Raw genomic sequence first — 21,789 nt, 5'->3', positions numbered from 1 at the left:
GTTGAAGCCATTTTGTTGCTGATCTACTTCTGTGTTTTGGGTCGTTGTCCTGTTGTATCACCCAACTTCTGTTGAGCTTCAATTGGCGGACACATAGCCTAACATTCTCCTGCAAAACGTCTTGATAAACTTGGGAATTCATTTTTCTGTTGATGATAGCAAGCTGTTCCAAACCATGATGCTCCCCTCCACCATACTTTACAGTTGGGACGAGGTTTTGATGTTGGTGTGCGGTGCCTTTTTCTCTCCACACATAGTGTTGTGTGTTCCTTCCAAACAACTCAACTGTAGTTTCATCTGTCCACAGAATATAAAGAGAGAGAGTATAAAAGTTGACAAAAGACAGGACGGGTGCATCATGTTACACGAAATCACATAAGCATACTTGATAGGCTAGCAAGCCCTCTTTGATGCAATATTCTGACTTGATTGGCCTCTTTCAACTGACTCAACTTGAAGTTGCATCATAGAGAATTTCTATGGCAGAAGTGGGTGCTGAGTTCGAAATCAAGCAGCGCGTCGAGCAAAGTTGGTGAAGACGAATGTTCTGAATGGACAACAGTAGTTTGCAAAAACTGAAACAAAAAAAGGAAATGGTCTAACGTTGGAGTGGAGGATGCGTGTATGAATGATAATGAATCTCTTATTGTTGGGATGTGTTTGTTGAGTAAGGATGCATATGAGGGAAACCCGTTTGAGGTGTTGAAAATGGTGAAGTATGCGCTGGGAAAAGTGGAGTCTCTCAGAGTGACCAGGAGTAGTCTTATTAGGATTAATTGTATTTCTGAAGAACAAAGGAAGATTGCAGTGAGCTTCACAAGAATCCGAACAACAAAAGTTTTGTGTTTTGAACTTGGGAGTAGAGCACCCGCCAAAGGAGTCATCTCAGGGGTGACGACGGATGTTCAGGTTGAATACCTGAAGAAAATTCCTGGTGTAGTTAGTGCCCTGCGCCTGACCCGTTGGGTGAATGGAGAAAAATAAGACAGTCTGTCAGTTCTGTTGTTTTTTGATAAAGAGCAAATACCTACGCATGTAAGGCTTGGTTATGTAAGATATTCTGGAAGAGCTTTCGTCCCCAAACCATTGCAGTTTAAGAATTGTAAAGGATTTAGCCAAGTTTCAAGTGTGTGTAGACGGACAGAGTATATTGAATAACGGTGTGTAGAAGGACGCCAGTATTGCAATTGTGGTGGGAATCATGATCCTGAGCTCCTGGAGTGCCCTGTCAGGGTGAAGGACATTGTGGTGGGAATCATGATCCTGAGCTCCTGGAGTGCCCTGTCTGGGTGAAGGACATTGTGGTGGGAATCATGATCCTGAGCTCCTGGAGTGCCCTGTCAGGGTGAAGGACATTGTGGTGGCAAAAGTTAGAGCGATCAATTAAAAATTGATCTCCTACGCGGAGGCAATTAAAATAATTGAGAAAACAAGTGATGCTAGTGAAGATATGGTAGTGGAGGTTCCCTCCCAGGTTCGTTTATTTATTTATTGCTTTGGTGTTTTTTTTGTGTGTGTATTTTGTTCCATTTTTGGGAATCCTGTTTCCATCCCGCACAGTAGGTGGCAGGATGCACATAAAATTGTGCGATCGCCAATATACCATAGAAGAAGAAGTAGAAGCTGTAGTGTCTTGTCCGCGAACGGCGGGAGTGGGCGGGCTTTCAAGTTTTGAAGCTATTGGAAAGTAAAATACACACCACACACTTCAAAATCGTAGGGCACTGGGTAGGCTTTTTGCACCCGATGTGGTTGTGTATTTGGAGTTTCTCATCGCCACTTCCAAGTTACCGTGGGAAAGTCACTAACTACAGTATCCTAACTGTAGGATATATCGTAGTAGGATTTATTTAACAACAGTTGAAGCCTGTTGCCTCCCGCTGTTGGACAACACGGCATTTTCATTCGCTCTAGCTACAGTTTCAGTGGACTTGGATGTTTAAATCCTTTCGTGAATTAAAATCGAAAGAAAACCCACCTGGCCGTCTGGTAACTGGTTCAACAAACTGCAGCCGAATAGGAATGTGGTTTGTTGACGATAGCCAATCCTTCCGTTGGCTGTTCTCCATTTGAAAAACAGGTATGTAGGCTAGATATTATGTAGCAATTGATCTGTTTTGAAGTTACGCGCGCGTTTCATGAATGAATATATACACATTTCACGCCATACATTCATTGAGTTAGTCATTTTCCTTCGTTTGTAAACCATTTTTCTATAATTACATTTGCCGTTTTCCTATCAAAAACACACGTCACCAAATTACATCACTACAAACACTGCACTGTAATATAGTGTTTCTTAATGTTGCCAGTTATGTTCTAGTAACTGTTCTGTGATATTGAAAGATGTCTTTCAGGCAATTGAATGACAACTTGTCTGCATAGATTTTGTCGGAGAAGTAGGTCTACTGCTGTAGTCTACTTAACTGATCTGTATACATAGGTGGGTGTGTGTATTTTGTGTTACGCTCAAAGATCAACTGCTCACTCAGACTTTGATGTTAAGGGCAAAATTGTGGTGTAGATGGTGGGAGGGATGAACAGTAGACCGGGTCCAGGGGTACTCTCCCTAATTTAAAAAAATAAAATACAGTTTATAACTAATTTCCTACAATTCTACAGTTTAGAAAAAAACATTAATTAACCTTTACTTAACTAGGCAAGTCAGTTAAGAACAAATTCTTATTTACATTGACGACCTACCAGAAGGCAGAAGGCCTACTGTGAGGATAGGGGCTGGGATTAAAAATATAGGACAAACGCACATCATGACGAGAGACCTAAGACAACAACAGCATGGCAGCAACACATAAAAACACAACATGACAGCAACAGGGTACAATCACAAAACATGGTACAAACATTGGGCACAGACAACCGTACAAAGGCAAGAAGGTAGAGACAACAATGCACCACACGAAGCAGTCACAACTCAGTAAGAGTGTGCATGACTGAGTCTTTGAATGAAGAGATGGGGATAAAACTGTACGGTTTTAGTTTTTTTTTTTTCAGCTCGTTCCATTCTCTAGCTGCAGCAAATTGAAAAGAGGAGCGACTCAGGGATGTGTGTGCTTTGGGGACCTTTTAACATAATGTTACTGGCAGAACGGGTGTTGTATGTGGATGATGAGGGCTGCAGTAGGTATCTCAGATAGGGGGGTTTTATAAATAAGCATCAACCAGTGGCTCTTGTGACGGGTATACAGAGATGACCAGTTTACAGAGTAGTATAGAGTGCAGTGATGTGTCCTATAAGGAGCATTGGTGGCAAATCTGATGGCAGAATGGTAGAGAATATCTAGCCGCCCGAAAGCACCCTTACATGCTGACCACACCACTCGCGTCGCGTGCTAAAATAGAAGTTACCTCTCCTGCCTCTCCCATCTCCTCATTGGTTATACCCACGTGGGTGATTGAAAGACGAACTGAGGTCGGTCGTCATCATGGTAATACTATTAGATGCCAATCGCCATATAAAGTCCAAAGAAGAAAAAGCCTGGAAGGAGGTGCGATGACTAGAAACAAGTCGGTTGACAGTTTTATGTGTGGATTAATTGGCAGCGTAGAGGACCTTGTGCATTTCAGGTAAAATAACTCAACATTTATATCCCAGGACAAATTAGCTAGAACTGCAAGCTAGCTAGCTAAATTGCCATAAATGTTTAATGCTTTTCGACCTGTCCCCTAATTAATATAATTGGTTTTGGGTTTGTTTTGATATTTCAACCTGTGTGTCGTGATCGCATTTGTTGTGGGGGGACAAAGTCAATTTGCACTCGACCGGTTTGGGTACGATGTTACCTGCTGACCTATAAATTACATCTCCTTATGGGTAGGGTGGTCATCTGAATCATGGTTAGTTAGGCAGCTGTTGTAGAGGCAATCAAGTCTAGATTTAACCTTAGCCTGCAGCTTTGATATGTGCTGAGAGAAGGACAATGTACCGTCTAGCCATATTCCCAAGTACTTGTGAGGTCACTACCTCAAGCTCTAAACCCTCAGAGGTAATAATCACACGGGTGGGGAGAGGGGCATTCTTCGTACCAAACCACATTGTTTTGGAGGTGTTCAGAACAAGGTTAAGGGCAGAGAAAGCTTGTTGGACACTAAGAAAGCTTTGTTGTAGAGCGTTTAACACAAAATCCGTGGAGGGGCAAGCTCTGAGTGTAAGACTATCATCTGCATATGGATGAGAGAACTTCCTACTGCTTAAGCTATGTTGTTGTTGTAAATAGAGAAGAGTGTGGGGCCTAGGATTGAGCCAAGGGGTACTCCCTTGGTGACAGGCAGTGGCTGAGATGGCAGATGTTCGGACTTTATACACTGCACTCTTTGAAAGAGGTAGTTAGCAAACCAGGCCAAAGACCCCTCAGAGACACCATTACTTAGCCGGCCCACTAATGGAATGGTCTACCGCAGTGGTTCCCAAACTTTTTATAGTCTTGTACCCCTTCAAACATTCAACCTCCAGCTGCGTAACCCCTCTAGCACCAGGGTCAGCGCACTCTCAAATGTTGTTTTTTGCCATCATTGTAAGCCTTCCGCGCACACACTATACAATACATTTAAACATAAGAATGAGTGTGAGTTTTTGTCGCAACTCAGCTCGTGGGAAGTGACAAAGAGCTCTTATAGGACCAGGGCAATAATAATAATAAATCATTTTGCTCTTTATTTAGCCATCTTACATATAGAACCTTATTTGTTCATCAAAAATTGTGACTAACTCACCACAGGTTAATGAGAAGGGTGTGCTTGAAAGGATGCACATAACTCTAGAATGTTGGCTTGTATTGGAAAGGGTTTGTCTTAAATCATTTTCCGCACACAGTCTGTGCCTGTGTTTAGTTTCTTGCTAGTGAGTGCCGAGAATCCACTCTCACATAGGTACGTGGTTGCAAAGGGCATCACTGTCTTGACAGCGTGATTTGCCAAGGCAAGAAACTCTGAGCACCGCTCTATCCAGAAATCTGTCAGTGGCTTCTGATTAAATTAGATTTTCACAGAACCACTTGTTGCAATTTAGATGAGGCTCTCTTGTTCAGATATCAGTAAGTGGACTGGAGGCAGGGCATGAAATGGATAAAGAATCAAGTTGTTTGTGTCGTCAGTTTCGGGAAAGTACCTGCGTAATTGAGCACCCAGCTCACTCAGGTGCTTCACCATATCACATTTGACATTGTCCATAAGCTTGAATTAATTTGCACACACAAATCATACAATGATGGAAAGACCTGTGTGTTGTCCTTGTTAATGCAGACAGAGAAGAGCTACAACTTCTTAATCATAGCCTCAATTTTGTCCCGGACATTGAATATAATTGCGGAGAGTCCCTGTAATCCTAGATTCAGATCATTCAGGCGAGAAAAAACATTGTGTGAGGAACTCGTCATCATGCAAGCGGTCAGACAATTGAAAATTATGGTCAGTAAAACTTTAAGCTCGTCTCCATTTAAAAAAAAAAGTGTCAATACTTCTGTGCTGGTATGTTATAACAGTGTTACATGGTCGATGCCTGTACTGCATAATGCAGAAAATACACAAGAGTTCAGGGGCCTTGCTTGAACCATTTTTCGCGGTAGTGTCCAAAACGTCTTTCCAGCTGTTGGGTATTCCCTTGGCAGTAAGAGCCTCTCGGTGGATGCTGCAGTGTACCCACGTGTCGTTGGGAGCAACTGCTTGCACTCGTGTTACCACTCCACTATGTCTCCCAGTCATGGCTTTTGCGCCATCAATACAGATACCAACACATTTTGACCATCAAAGTCCATTTGATGTCACAAAGCTGTCCAGTACTTTAAAACTCTCCTCTCATCCTCTTCTGCAAACCAGGACAACACGTCTCTTTACTCATCCAGCTGTAACGCATATAATTCACTAGCTTGTATGCAAAGCAGTAATTGTTTCAAAACATCTCCTGCCATGTCACTGATGCATTGTGAAAGTGTTGTTTGATGAAGTCATTGTCTGTATAGTTTTTGGCCTTCTCCCCCAGCATTGTCCCAGCCTTATCTGCGGCAGCAGGAAGAATGAAGTCCTCCACAATAGAATGGGGCTTGCCTGTCCTAGCTACTTGGTAGCTCACTATATAAGATGTTTCTAACCCCTTCTTATTAATGGTATCTGTTGCTATACATGACTTTCGAGTAGTAAGACATCTTTATTCTGGCTCAAACTCCCATGACTTATTTTTCAAATGGTCATGTTTTATTTCTGAATGTCTTCGCAAGAGTGGAGGTTTCCCGTGAGAGTGTAATGGTTAATGTGATTGGATGTTAATTATTTGACTAGGCTACCTGTATTTGACATTGTTGTTTTTCCACTGGACACTAGATGTTTCACTGCCAAAAATACAATTAAACCGAGGCTACTCAGCCGAGAAAAAAAACCTCACCCAAATGTATAGCCATGTTGGAAAATATAAATGTACTGTTTGAAAATGTGAATTACAAAAAAAAAAAAATTGTTTTTCACATTTTTAATTGCGTACCACTTTGGGAATATCCGGTCTACCGTATCAAAAGCTTTGGCTAAGTCAATAAAAATAGCAGCACAACATTGCTTATAATCAAGGGCAATCGTGACTTCATTTAGGACCTTTTAAGGTTGCAGTGACACATCCAGTTTGACATGACTTATGCCTTTTCTTGAGGTTTATATGGAGGGATATTTTGAAAACACAGTATAAGTGGAAGGATAAGTCACTAATCACTAATGGAGGTATGTCAAGGCAAATATTATGAAGACACAGTTGAGTTGTATTATGATGCACACATGCATATTTATTTACATTTAGAACAAGAAGGCAAAAAAGATGAAGACTGAGTTATATTATAGTTGGAGTTACCTTATGCCCAGTCCCTATATACCATGGATAAAGACTGACACTTGTGTAATGTTTTTAAAACTCATTTCATGCAATTCTAAACATTCTGCCATTTTGCTTTTGAAGTGTTAATATGCTAACATGCCCCCCCCCACCCATCCCCCTTGGCAATTTCGCCTGTGCTTAATGTTGTTACATATTTACATAGTCTGGAGATATGCGAGTCCTTGTGGCTTCCTTCTTTGTTTAATTCCCATGCTAGTAAGACTAGATCAGGTAGCCTACTGTGAAAGTGTAGATCTTGTTCAGTGTTTTCTACACCCCAAACAGTCAATCTATCAAATACTCAATGCATTGAGTAAGTAATATTTCATAATATTGTCAAAGTATCTGCAACTGCAATCAACAAAATATTCCAACTGAATAACACATCATTAGTATGTGGCCAATTGGTCTTAACTTCTCACGCCACTATTCCATGTATTCTGCTTTTGTATCAATACAGTCAAGTGCCAACTCTTCTAAAACAGCTGCTAGACGAGAGCTCCATTGAATGTGAATGTCATTCATGCACCGCACTGTTGAATGGAGCCCATACACTGAATGAGCTCAACGTCATAAAAGCTAACTCTATTCTTGTTTCACCCACTGTATTGGCCTTGGCGGTGTGCCCAGAAAACTACCCTAAGTGTTTGGTTGACAGAGCATATACTTGAGTCTTGGACAGCCTGGGTTCTCCTCAAGCAAGGCAGAGACAAAATCTCTGCAAACAATGGCTGCGAACGAGCAAGCAGGGGAAGTGTTCTTAAACACACCTGTGAAATCAAAGTTAAAGAAGCAAGATAAAACAGAACAAGAATGTGCTGTAGGCCTAGTTGTTTCATACTGTAGTAGTAAGATGTAACATAAGGCAGCCATTTTGGCATAGGAGTGAATGTTTGAGTGCGGCATGAGCTTAGTTGGCAAAATATTATTTTGCAATCAAGGCATTATCTGTCCATATAGCAGCTCCATGCAAACTGTATGAAACAAGGTACAAGTAAGTGTAGTGTGTGTGTGAGAGTACTGTGCACAATATGTGTGCAGGAGTTAGGCTGGTTTTGTGCAGTACATTTCTGTCAAGCACTTGTGTGTTATGTCATCATGATACTGTAGTTAAAGGCATGCACTGCTTGGGCTGGATGTATTTGTGTATAGTTCATATGTGCATAATCTGAGTTGAATTACTCTCACCTCAATTAGCCACATAATCCAACATTTGAAAGCAACTGTTTTATGGAAGAGGTGCTGTGCCATTTTACCTACATCTCCCCCACATAGGCCAGCACCCTAGAAATTTGAGTTCTAGCCGATGAGATCCAGCTCCTCGGCATTTGAGTGACGGCTAGTAAGAATCACACACAGCCGAGCGAGAGGGGGAGCAATGACGTGCTGCACATATCTGCAAATTGTTCTCTTACTAAACTGCCTTTATCACACTGCTACTACAATTCTTATTTTTACTCTGACTGTTGGTAGTTTTGTAGCTACACTGTGGACATAATGGTGTTTGAGGCAGATTGATTTTTATCATGGATAAAGTAGACACATCTCTGACAGTACTAGCTATGTCACAACAGGCTTTCCGGCCATATCATACCCAACCATCGGCTGGAGTTAAGCAAGAAGGGGAGAAGAATGTTGATGGTTGTCTTGATATGCCACATTGTGATTGGGTAAAAAAAAGAAGAGAAAAAGTTTTTCATAATGACCTACTACTACATGCGCATACAAGGTCTTCTTGCCCCAGAGAGAACATTCTAGCTAAAACAGTGGAACATTTCCAAGCAGGGAGCGGCACTCGTTTTCTTTGACCTTGTTTCTCTGTTTTACCCATCCTTTTATTTTGACCATGTAAATGGATTGAAGATACCAAACAAGGTGACATTGACTCCATTGTTTGGCAGTTAGGTGGTAAGTGTCATCATCACTCAGTTGAACGTGTGACTGTGGTCCTGGGTGGTGTTGGGTTGCGTATGCAGGTATCTGTCACTCAACAAAGGGGGGAATGAAGAGGAGAGTGGATGAGGGTGGCTGGTGAGCCCTATGTTGGATAAAGCTTGGTTTGGCACACCTGAAGTGCTCCGCTAAGATAAGGGGAATTTGAATTTGTTTGATGTTGACAGCTCTCACTTTGCAATGGGGTTGACTTGTTGCTCAAGCCATATTGCTATTGACACTGCTAACATTCCTGTCCCTGACAGACAATGTTACATGTTTTTTGTTAGGACACTAGATGAAGTTAACACCTCCTTTGGTGCAACTGCCTGAGATTAAACCTGTTTAACCTCATCCACTCATATCATTCATTAACATTGTATGACACATATGGTTGCAAAGGGTCTGAACAATTTTCAAAGTGTTGGAAAATTTCCATGGTAAATTAAGCCCTGGAATTTGGGGAATTTTGCTTAAAAAAGTTAGCTTATAAGTGGACCTTTTTTGTGGCATACACAAGGCAATTCTAGGTCTTGTGGCATATTTTGATTAAATTATCCCCAATTTAATGGAATTGCAACCTTCTGCATGCACAGTGAATACTTCCATCACATGTACAGCTGATTCTGAAGATCTTGCACTCTAATGAGATGCTATTGAGCCCACATTACTACACTGTCTGAGACAATGACTACATGCTTTCTGGTAAGTTTTGATTACAATATTGGGTGGGGTGAATATATTTTATATGACATGCATGATTTTTTTTTGTTGTCAACTAGTAAATCGTAGTCTACAGCAAAGTGTGTTTTAATCATTTACAACTTAGTAACAATTTCTGCTAGTTGGTGTTTGCTACCATGTGGGTTTTAGCTTGCTTGAGCCTGCTAAATGAGTGTTAATTCACCTGTTTCCATACTTTACTGTTTCCATACATTTATCTTGCAAAGGAGTTGTTTAATCTAACTGCTTAACTATTTATCTGTGTGTGGAATATAAAAATATAAAAAATAATAATTTAAACAATTGAAAACAATCTTTAACAGGAAAATGCCACTATCTTATGTCTGGAGACATTTCACTGCAGCTAATGTAGAAGGAAAAGCTGTGTACATTTGCAAATACTGTGCCAAATAACATGTGAAGAATGCAACAAAGATGCAGAATCATCTGGCCAAGTGCATAAGGTTCCCTCAGAGCTCACAACAAGCAACCTCGGACTTCTATTCCAGGTGAAAATGATGAATCAGACACCTTACACGGAACCCAAACCGGCTAAGCGCGTGCACCATCGTGCATAAATGTATTTTGTCCCCCCACACCAAACGCGATCACGAAAAATATCAAAACAAACTCTGAACCAATTATATTAATTTGGGGACAGGTCGAAAAGCATTAAACATTTATGACAAATTAGCTAGCAAGTGCAAGCCAGCTAGCTAAATTGCCATAAATGTTTAATTGCACTTGCTAGCTAATTTGTCCTATTTAGCTAGCTTGTGGTTGCTAGCTAATTTGTCCTGGGATATAAACATTGAGTTGTTATTTTACCTGAAATGCACAAGGTCCTCTACCCCACCAATTAATCTACACATAACGGTCAACCGAATTGTTTCTAGTCATCTCTTCTCCTTACAGGCTTTTTTTCCCTCTTGACTTTATATTGTGATTGGCAACTTTCAAAAAATTAGGTTCATTACCGCCATTGACTTTGTTTGTCTTTCAGTCACATATACCCACATGCCATCTCCTCATTTGTTATCTGCTTCTATAAACCAATGAGGAGATGGGAGAGGCAGGACTTGCAGTGTGATCTGCGTCACAAATAGAAATTACTTCTATTTTAACGCTTGGCAATGCAGACGCTCGTTGGCGCGCACAATACAATTATTTTGCGACGCGAGCAGTGTAGTCAGCCTGTTATCGCTAGCAACAGCTCATGGACTCAATTGAGGAATGTCGTCAGAGAAATGCTGATGAATGTCTTGCTTGAGCTGTGTATGCAACAGGGTTAACCTCTGATGCTCACAGGCAATGTGCATTGGAAGAGATTTCAGAATGTTCTTCACCCAGCATTCACCCAAACCAGACATCCTTGTTCTACTCATTTGCTAGATGTAGAGTTCAAGTGAAGGTCTAGCAAATCATAGAGAAAGCCGACTGTATTGCAATCATCTCTGATGGGTGGTCAAATGTTTGTGGAAAGGAATAATTAACTACATCTCCACACCTCAACCAGTATTCTACAAGAGCACAGACACAAGGGACAACAGACACACCGGTCTCTACATTGCAGATGAAGGCAGTCATCAATGACCTTGGACCACAGAAGGTATTTGCACTGGTGACAGACAATGCTGCAAACATGAAGGCTGCTTGGTCTAACGTGGAGGAGTCCTACCCTCACATCACACCCATTGGCTGTGCTGCTCATGCATTGAATCTGCTCCTCAAGGCTGACATGGCACTGAAAACAATGGATACACTTTACAAGAGGGCCAAGGAAATGGTTCGGTTTGTGAACGGTCATCAAGTTAAAGCTGCAATCTTCCTCACCAAGTAAAGTGAGAAGAATAAGAGCACCACATTGAAGCTGCCCAGCAACACCCGTTGGGGCGGTGTTGTCATCATGTTTGACAGTCTCCTGGAGGGGAAGGAGTCTATCCAAGAAATGGCCATATCACAGTCTGCCAATATGGACAGCCCCATGAAGAGGATCCACCTGGATGATGTATTTTGGGAGAGAGTGGTAAGCAGCCTGAAATTCCTGAAACCTATAGCAGTTGCCATTGCACGGATTGAGGGAGACAATGCCATCCTGTCTGATGTTCAGACTCTTGCAGAAGTAAGAGAAGAAATCCGTACGGCCCTGCCCACTTTACTGTTGCTCCACGGATTGGAAACTGCAGGTCTGAAATGCATAAAAAAGTGGGACAACTTCTGCCTGAAGCCCATACATGCTGTAGCATACATGTTGGACCCCAAGTATGCTGGCAAGAGCATCCTGTCTGGTGCAGAGATCAACAACGCCTATGGTGTCATCACTACTGTGTCTCGCCACCTTGACCTGGATGAAGGCAAGGTTCTTGGCAGTCTGGCAAAGTACACTTCCAAGCAAGGGCTTTGGGATGGAGATGCAATATGGCAGTCATGCCAACTTATCTCATCAGCCACCTGCTGGAAGGGACTTTGTGGATCTGAGGCTCTTTCCCCTGTTGCCTCCATCATCCTCCTAAGCCCACTAACATCAGCCACCTCCGAGTGCAACTGGTCCTTGTTTGGGAACACACACACACACACCAAAGCACGCAACAGGCTGACCAATACAAGGGTTGAAAAATTGGTGGCCATCCAGGCAAGTTTGTGGCTTTTTGAGCCTGACAACGAGCCATCCTCAACAAGGTTGGAAAGTGACAGTGAAGATGAGTCCTCAGAGTCTGATGTTCAAGAGGTGGACATTGAGGAGGTTCAGGGAGAAGACATGGAAGCCTGGGAGGAAGACAACCAAAGCTTTACTTCCTAGACTATCATTTTACAGATGTATGTTAAATGTTTTTGGGAGATGCGATGGATCCTTGGGGATCATTCAATATTCCCTTTTGGTGTTCAGCGGAATTATCCCATGTGAAGAGTCAACTCATTTTATTCATGTTCAATTTGTAACTAAATTGTTCTGTCTCCATATGATATTGTAAATATCCAATGCAAAAAACATTACATGACATGCATATAATACATACATTTTATGGTATTAATATTAATTTGTGTATATTTCCAGTAATTCAAATACATTTCCACAAAATTTTCACCTCTGAATATTCCCCAAAATGTGGAACCCTAATGACACCTGACATAAACATTGTCTGGCTTTGGTCCATTGCCATCAGGCTCAAGGGCTATTAGTGTACCTACATTAATGCAGATGACGCAGTGATGTATTGCACTTAATGCAAGTATGACGTCAAGGATGAATAGCTAGTAACTATATACTGAACAAAAATATAAGTGCAGCATGCAACAATTTCAAAGATTTTACTGAGTTAAAGTTAATGTAAGGAACAGTTAATTGGAATAAATTCATTAGACCCTAATCTATGGATTTCACAACTGGGCAAGGGCGCAGCCGTGAGTGTGCCTGGGAGGATGTCGGCCCTTCTACTTGTGACCTAGGCTCACCCACTGGGGAGCCAGGCCCAGTCAATCAGGCTTTATTACAGACCGATATACTACTCCGTATCATCAACTGTCTGGGTCACGATCCCGCAGGTGAAGAAGCCCGAATGTGACGGTCCTGGAGTGGTTACACTGGACGTATTGCCAAATACGCTAAAACGGCATTGGAGGCGGCTTGTGGTAGAGAAATTAACATTCAATTCTCTGGCAACAACTGGTGGACATTCCCGCAGTCAGCATGACAATTGCACACTCCCTCAACTTGAGATATCTGTGGCGTTGTGTTTTGACAACTGCACATTTTAGTGGCCTTTTGTCCCCAGCTCAAGGTGCACCTGTGTAATGATCATGCTGTTTAATCAGCTTCTTGATATGCCACACCTGTCAGGTGGATGGATTATATTGGCCAAGGCGAAATGTTCACTAACAGGGATGCAATCAAATTGGTGAACAACATTTGAGACATAAGATTTTGTGCATATGAAACAATTCTGGCATCTTTTATTTCAGCTCATGAAACATGGACCAACACTTTACATGTTTCGTTTATATTTTTGTTCAATGTATTCAGACCTGTTGATGTTTTTCACATTTTGTTACAATACAGCCTTATTCTAAAATTGATTAAATTGTTTCCCCCCGTCAATCTACACACAATACCCCACAATGACAAAGTAAAAACAGGTTTTAGAAATGTTTGCAAATGTATTAAATAAAAACACTGACATTTTACGTAAGTATTCAGACCCTTTACTCAGTACTTTGAACCACCTTTGGCAGCGATTACAGTCTCGACTCTTCTTGGGTATGATGATACTAGCTTGGCACACATATATTTGGGGAGTTTCTCCCATTATTCTCTGCAGATCCTCTCAAGCTCTGTCAGGATGAAGGGGGAGCGTCGCTGCACAGCTTTTTTCAGGTCTCTAGAGATGTCCGATGGGGTTCAAGTCCAGGCTTTGGCTGGGCCAGTCAAGGACATTGAGACTTGTCCCGAAGCCCCCCTTGCTATGTCTTGGCTGTGTGCTTATGGTCGTCGTCATGTTGGAAGGCAAACCTTAGACTGGGGAGCGGAGGTCCTGAGCGCTCAGGAGAAAAAGTGATATTTCCTTTAAAACATTTTTTTTAAATAAATTAGCACATATTTTCTAAAGACCTGTTTTTGCTTTGTCATTGTGGGGTATTGTGTGTAGATTGAGGGGAAAAATTAATTGTATCCATTTTAGAATGATGCTAAAATGTCAAAGTCAAGGGGTCTGAGAACTTTCCGAATGCACTGCATGTTAAATGCATACTATATTGTACATGCAATACATTTAAAGTTGTGGATGGGCCACAGGAAGATCAGAATCATTTTTTATTCCGAACGACACTTGAACTTCACTGTACAGTCCAGGAACAGTCAAAACCAATAACCCTGGTTAAGCCTGCATTTCTTGATAGTTCAGAAACAAGTGCCCACTGGATATTCAGTAGTCAGTAGGCACCTTGAAAATGTTTGAGAAATCATATGCAACTGGTCAGTTAAAGATAATTTCCTGGATTGTGAGGGGCTTAAATGAGCCCAAAGCTTAATTTAAATGCCTTGACATAGGAATACATTACATATTGTTCAACTGCAATTTAAAAAAAAAATGGCCAAACTGCGACCTTTTTTAAACAAATCCCCCGACCCATCCTTTTTCCTCAGCAGTCAGAGGGGGCATAATGGCCGTCTCGGCAGGCAGTTTCACTCTGTAAATATTTACAGTGAGTGGAGGGGATGTGACAATATGAGCAATAGCAACTCCCAGGGGAAGGGTGCTTGGGTTAGCCAGGAGGCTAATCTCCTCTAAGACATATTTGTAAATCTCGCTAGTAGTTTGTAAAGCGGCCACTCTCAAAAAGAAGATAAGCTAATTTGGCCTGTGATTTAGTTCTATATGAAGTGTGTGAATTCAGTAACTGATGACACAGTGACATTGAACATATGTTGACAATCAGTCCAACTATGATTTGAAGTGTATATCTGGACAGCATTTCCGATACAACAAGCGACACTAAGACTAATGTCTGACAGCATATGGAGTCATAGTAAAAGCCTTGTTTGGGTCTCTGGATTGTTCTCTGTTGAAGTACTGCAGTCCAGACATGACACTTGAAAAACATTGTAGTCGAATGGACAGAATGTCCACTTCATCTAATTGGCCTCTCATTCATACTTGGGTCATTATCCAGCCAACCGATGATCATCATCAAACTTTTCACAAGAGGGCACAAACTCTGACGTCGCTCTGGTGGCGATGCAAATGATAGACCCTTTTATTTCCATTCAGGAAATCTCATTACAAGAGAAACTCCTGCATCAGCCTACGTATGTTTCCAGTTTCTACATAGCCTACTTGCTAAATATGAACTATCTGATTTAGTTGTGTTTCAATGGGAATTAACTGTTAATTTAGCATCTAGCTAAGCCGTGGTTGATTTTTGTAAAAGTCAACTGTTAGGCCTGGTCCCATAAAGGTTCAGTTTGTTCGACTGTATCTCTGGGCCCTAACCCATCCACTACAAAGTATGCTATCTAGTACAAAGTAGGCTAGCTGATTTTGTTGTGTTGTCCACAAGGGTTCAAATCTGATGTACTGTATCTCTGGGATTTGCTAACCCATCCCCCTCTGCCTGTACAGCAGACCCCCTAACGGCGACCCCTCGTTAGAATTCCAGCAGTCCAGATGGTGTCTGGTGGATGCCCCGAGACCCCATGAGTTGGATAGGCTGGATGAATCATTCCACCTCGCTGTGTCCCCCCCCCCCTCTTCCTTCCTTTCCTCTCTCTCCATCTCTGTCTGGATGTCTTTGTCCTCTACAGTAGGCCAGACTGAGGCTGATAAGTGACATTCGCCTATATCTAACCTGAGACGGTGTTTAATGTTAATCAAAAACTGAAAAATTGGGCGTGCAAAATTATCCAGCCTCCTTAAGTTAATACTTTGTAGCGCCACCTTTTACTGCGATTACAGCTGTAAGTCGCTTTTTATTTTTATTTGATTTCACCTTTATTTAACCAGGTAGGCTAGTAGAGAACAAGTTCTCAATTGCAACTGCGACCTGGCCAAGATAAAGCATAGCAGTGTGAACAGACAACACAGAGTTACACATGGAGTAAACAATTAACAAGTCAATAACACAGTAGAAAAATAAAAAAAGGGGGGAGTCTATATACAATGTGTGCAAAAGGCATGAGGTAGGCGAATAATTACAATTTTGCAGATTAACACTGGAGTGATAAATGATCAGATGGTCATGTAGATATTGGTGTGCAAAAGAGCAGAAAAGTAAATAAATAAAACAGTATGGGGATGAGGTAGGTGAAAATGGGTGGGCTATTTACCAATGGACTATGTACAGCTGCAGCGATCGGTTAGCTGCTCAGATAGCTGATGTTTGAAGTTGGTGAGGGAGATAAGTCTCAGTTTTGCACATCGAGAGACCAACATTTTTTCCCATTCCTCCTTGCAAAACAGCTCAAGCTCAGTGAGGTTGGATGGAGAGCATTTGTGAACAGCAGTTTTCAGTTCTTTCCACAGATTCTCGATTGGATTCAGGTCTGGACTTTGACTTGGCCATTCTAACACCTGGATATGTTTATTTTTGAACCATTCCATTGTAGATTTTGCTTTATGTTTTGGATCATTGTCTTGTTGGAAGACAAATCTCCGTCCCAGTCTCAGGTCTTTTGCAGACTCCATCAGGTTTTCTTCCAGAATGGTCCTGTATTTGGCTCCATCCATCTTCCCATCAATTTTAACCATCTTCCTTGTCCCTGCTGAAGAAAAGCAGGCCCAAACCATGATGCTGCCACCACCATGTTTGACAGTGGGGATGGTGTGTTGAGGGTGATGAGCTGTGTTGCTTTTACGCCAAACATAACGTTTTGCATTGTTGCCAGAAAGTTCCATTTTGGTTTCATCTGACCAGAGCACCTTCTTCCACATGTTTGGTGTGTCTCCCAGGTGGCTTGTGGCAAACTTTAAACTACACTTTTTATGGATATCTTTAAGAAATGGCTTTCTTCTTGCCACTCTTCCATAAAGGCCAGATTTGTGCAATATACGACTGATTGTTGTCCTATGGACAGAGTCTCCCACCTCAGCTGTAGATCTCTGCAGTTCATCCAGAGTGATCATGGGCCTCTTGGCTGCATCTCTGATCAGTCTTCTCCTTGTATGAGCTGAAAGTTTAGAGGGACAGCCAGGTCCTGGTAGATTTGCAGTGGTCTGATACTCCTTCCATTTCAATATTATTGCTTGCACAGTGCTCCTTGGGATATTTAAAGCTTGGGAAATCTTTTTGTATCCAAATCCGGTTTTAAACTTCTTCACAACAGTATCTCAGACCTGCCTGGTGTGTTCCTTGTTCTTCATGATGCTCTCTGCGCTTTTAACGGACCTCTGAGACTATCACAGTGCAGGTGCATTTATACGGAGACTTGATTACACGCAGGTGGATTGTATTTATCATCATTAGTCATTTAGGTCAACATTGGATCATTCAGAGATCCTCACTGAACTTCTGGAGAGAGTTTGCTGCACTGAAAGTAAAGGGGCTGAATAATTTTGCACGCCCAATTTTTCAGTTTTTGATTTGTTAAAAAAGCTTGAAATATCTGATAAATGTCGTTCCACTTCATGATTGTGTCCCACTTGTTGTTGATTCTTCACAAAAAAAAATACAGTTTTATATCTTTGTTTGAAGCCTGAAATGTGGCAAAAGGTCGCAAAGTTCAAGGGGGCCGAATACTTTCGCAAGGCACTGTATATGTACAGTAGATGACTGACAGGGCTCTGTTTTGAAGCCACCACACCTCCATCTTGGCACCCCCACCCCCACCATTGTAAAATATATATATATATTGGAAGCTGTAGAAATCTTTTTTTTTAAATAATGTCTACATTGGTTTTTGCCACATTTATTATATAAGACACCCTAAAGCATATTTGTTTTAATATGTGAGCTGAACTTAATTATATTAAGATATTTTCCTTAAAGTATACTTTTTTGAAAGTTCTAATGTTACTGTCTCCACTACAACAAATTTAGTTAAATGCATGTAATTTTGTCCTTTTAATATCTAATTGAAATACTGTAGAATTCCTTTCACTAATATGGAGCACTGATCTTTCTGGGGAGTGCCAATATGGCTGACCGGTGGTTTCAAAGCCTGTCATTTGCCAGTACACAGCATCAGCAATCCAGGGTTTATAGAAGTCATTGAACGCTACTCAAGCCAAGGTAACCCAGTGCAATTTTTTTTTATTTAAGGGTGCGGACGTGTGGTAGTAAGATACTACATTGCTCTCATAAGGACTTCCTGTGTGTGCAGTAGCCCTTTGAGAGCAGTCCAGCTGGGCACGCCACGCATGGTAGGAGTTTGTCTGAGCGCCGGTTACGGGGAATTCCTGATCTGCCAGTCTGATAATGGACACAAACACACACCACCCTTCCTCTCTGATGATAATACAGTGGCTTCAGAAAGTATTCATAACCCTGGACTTGTTCCACATTTTGTTGTGTTACAGCCTTCATTTAAAATGTATCAAATGTAGTTTTTGTCACTGGCCTTCACCCAATACCCCATAATGCCAAAGTGGAATTATGTTTTTAGACATTTTTACAACTAAAAAATAACCCCATATGTTATGGCAAATAAGTTCAGGATTAAAAATCTTTGAACAAGTAGCATAAGTTGCACTACTGTTTTAACATGATTTGAATGACTACCTCATCTCTGTACTCCACAATTATCTGTAAGGCCCCTCAGTTGAGCAGTGAATTTCAAACACAGATTCAACCACAAAGACCAGGGAGGTTTTCAAATGCGTGTTCTCTCAAAGTAGGGGCCCCTATTGGTAAAGCAGACGTTGAATATCCGTTGGAGCATGGTGAAGTTACTAATTACACTTTGGTTGGTGTATCAATACACCCAGTCACTGCAACAATACAGGTGTCCTTCCTAACGCCGTTGCCGGAGAGGGAGGAAACCCCTCAGGGATTTCACCGTAAGGCCAGTGGTGGATGTAAAACAAGTTTAATTGCTATGATAGGAGACAACTGAGGATTGGATCAGCAACATTGTAGTCACTCCACAATACTAATTTAATTGACAGAGTGAAAAGAAGGAAGCTTGTACAGAATAAAATAATTCCATAAGAACAGACCAAATTCTAGAGGAAACCTTGGTTGTCTGCTTTCCACCAGACACTTGGAGATGTCACCTTTTCTGCAGGACAATAATCTAAAACCAAGGCCAAATCTACACAAGTTGGTTACCAAGAAGACCGCGAGGGGTCCTGATTAGCTGAGTTACCGTTTTGACTTAAAGACCTGAAAATGGTTGTCGAGCAATGATCAACAACCAATTTGACAGAGCTTGAGGGATTTTGAATAGAATAATGGGACAATGTTGCACAATCCAGGTTTGGGATGCTCTTAGAGACGTACCCAGAAAGACTCACAGCTGTAATTGCGCCTAAAGGTGCTTCTACAAAGTATTGACTCAGTGGTGTGAATACTTTTGTTAGTTAGATTTCTGTATTTCATTTTCAATACATTTGGAAACATTCCTAAAACATGTCTTCACTTTGTCATTATGGGATATTGTGTGTAGATGGGTGAGTAAAAATATATATTTAATACGTTTTGAATGCAGGTTATACACAAAGTGTAATGAATACTTTCTGAAGGCTCTGTAGGCCAGCAGGACGTCTGTGTGTGTCGTAATGGACTGTATTGCGTACTTCTGTGTGGTACTTTCTACCCTCGTCTACAGCACAGTGTCTATGTGCTGCTTTGCAGATATTGGTCCATCTTTTTGTGTGTTTTCAATTCATTTCCTTCACTTTTGACTAAGGCAAACAGAAAGCCGGAAGACTGGGACAAAGGGGATCACTAAGAAACCAGAGCACAAATCGAGGAATAGAATTTAACAGTGCTTTTCCATTGGGTGTGTTGTGTGTAAACCACATTACCACAGTGTGTATTTGGGAAACAATAGCCATTGTCTCTCAAAGGCACTCCTGAGGAATTAAAGGAAGCAACCCACTTTTTTTCAGCGTAGCTACAAGCTTTCACTGTATCAGTAAATAAAACAGAACCCAGTCAGTTCAAATATACATAACTTTACAGTTATTAAGGCAAAATGGAGATGAGGGGCATGACTAGGCTTGGTTGTTATGTCAACAGCAGACAGTGGGTGGCTGGTTACAGTCAGTGGGACTGTGTGGGTTAAAGGGATCTGACTGGGGAGGAGTGTGTGTGTGTCTGTGTTTGACGGATTTGCCTCAGACCTTGTTTTTACCCCGTCCTGCGCTCCCCTTTCAACCTCCTCACCCCAGTATCACCAGACAAGGGCCTCTTGGCACCCTGGTGACTCATGCCTCACAAAACAGAAAATCTGCCCCCACAACACCCCCTTCCCCAGCCCCCCCTCCCTTCCCCTCTATTCCCACCAACTAAAGCACAAGGAAGGGATGAGTCACATCAATAAAGGGGCCTGCCATGCAAAACCCGCCCAAGCTGTCAGCGTTCCCTTTTAAAGCTCTTTATAAGCAGAATAACGTCTTGGAGGAGTGGATACTAGTGTTAAAAGTCTCTGCAATTGTAATTAAGCCCTCGTTTTGCAGATGATGGCACTCTGGGCCCTTAAACTGCCATACGATGAGCATCAGCCTCTATGGCTTTGTAATGTAATGGGAAACACATTGGTTTTCCAGTATGCGGTCTATTACCGTATGGGGTGGAAATGCATGGCACCATGGCCCCGCCCCTATGGCGTTTTTCGCCTGTGGTTGGTTAAATAGTTTTGGCCTAAGCTGCTGCTTAGCACATGTAGATGTCAGATAGCGTTATTGGATTACGGGCTGATGACCCATACTGAGCTTCGTCTCCTCGCTGCCTGGTCACATGACCCGTCTGGAATCGCACACTGCTAGAAACGGGACAGGAAACTCACCCACTTTTGCTGCTGTCCGGAGATGTGCGTCTACCGGTCTTAGCTTAACACCCTTTTCTTAAAAACATTATTTACAACTAGAGGCATAGTGTAGCCTACAGGAAAAGGTAAGGCTATATTTTTCCTAAGATACTGTAATATCTCAGTGGCATACCCTATTTCTCTCACTCATTTTATTCTCCTCTCCGTGGGTGCTTGCACTTGATGGCAAATCGCTTTGACTTGCCACGAGTGAGAGACTTTTATAACGGAGACTACTGGCCTTGCCTGTTTGCTTGCTGTCTTCAGCAGCTGAACACTGGCACCTGGTTTTCTCACTGTGGACAAAAGTTTCCTCCCTCAGGAAGAATGTGAATGTCAGGAGCTGGCAATTTGTTTAACTGGCTCTTCTCAGGGTGCAAAAGGGAAGGAAGCTGATGCTTGAATGTCTCTATGGGGTCGTTCCACTTCAAAATGCACAAGAAAGACATTTTCGACACCCACCATCTCCGATTGTTAGAAGATTACGTAGATAGAAGTTACGTAGTTCAGAATACATAAGACCAAGCACACACAAAATACCTATTTTGGATTTATTTTGAAAGTCATCTTTCATTGACAAGTTATAAGTGAATTATTGATGCCCAGACCTGGAAACGCATCAGATGTCTTCCACAACATGCAAACGACATCAGAAAAATGGAATTGATAGACCTAACAACTATAAATGGGCAGATGTTTTAGTAAGTTGTATCAGGTGTTGTTACGGGACATTTTCAAGTGTCCCTAAACCTCTCCAAAGTGGCATGTCTGTAAATTTGACAATTCCAGTACTATTACATAT

The 21,789-nt window shown here is 41.8% G+C and overlaps 1 protein-coding gene across 4 annotated transcripts in view; it reads left to right on the top strand.

The window, feature by feature from the left end:
• Window positions 1-1,651: 1,651 nt before the first annotated feature.
• The window catches only part of svild (supervillin d), a 120,963-nt gene continuing 100,825 nt past the window's right edge, over window positions 1,652-21,789 (top strand). The window contains exon 1 of one of the 4 annotated variants that reach the window (XM_035746148.2): window positions 1,652-2,080. The gene's annotated coding sequence lies outside the window, so the exon portion shown is untranslated. Of the gene's footprint in view, window positions 2,081-8,761; window positions 8,780-21,054; window positions 21,074-21,789 lie in introns of those variants that run through there. The other 3 variants (XM_035746131.2, XM_052486989.1, XM_035746141.2) reach the window with 3 other exon arrangements.

The sequence above is a fragment of the Oncorhynchus keta genome, chromosome 3, assembly GCF_023373465.1.
Source record: "Oncorhynchus keta strain PuntledgeMale-10-30-2019 chromosome 3, Oket_V2, whole genome shotgun sequence".
In the NCBI taxonomy this organism is placed as follows: domain Eukaryota; kingdom Metazoa; phylum Chordata; class Actinopteri; order Salmoniformes; family Salmonidae; genus Oncorhynchus; species Oncorhynchus keta.
The sequence above is the reverse complement of the archived record's forward strand: the minus strand, read 5'-3'. Positions and strand labels throughout refer to the sequence as shown.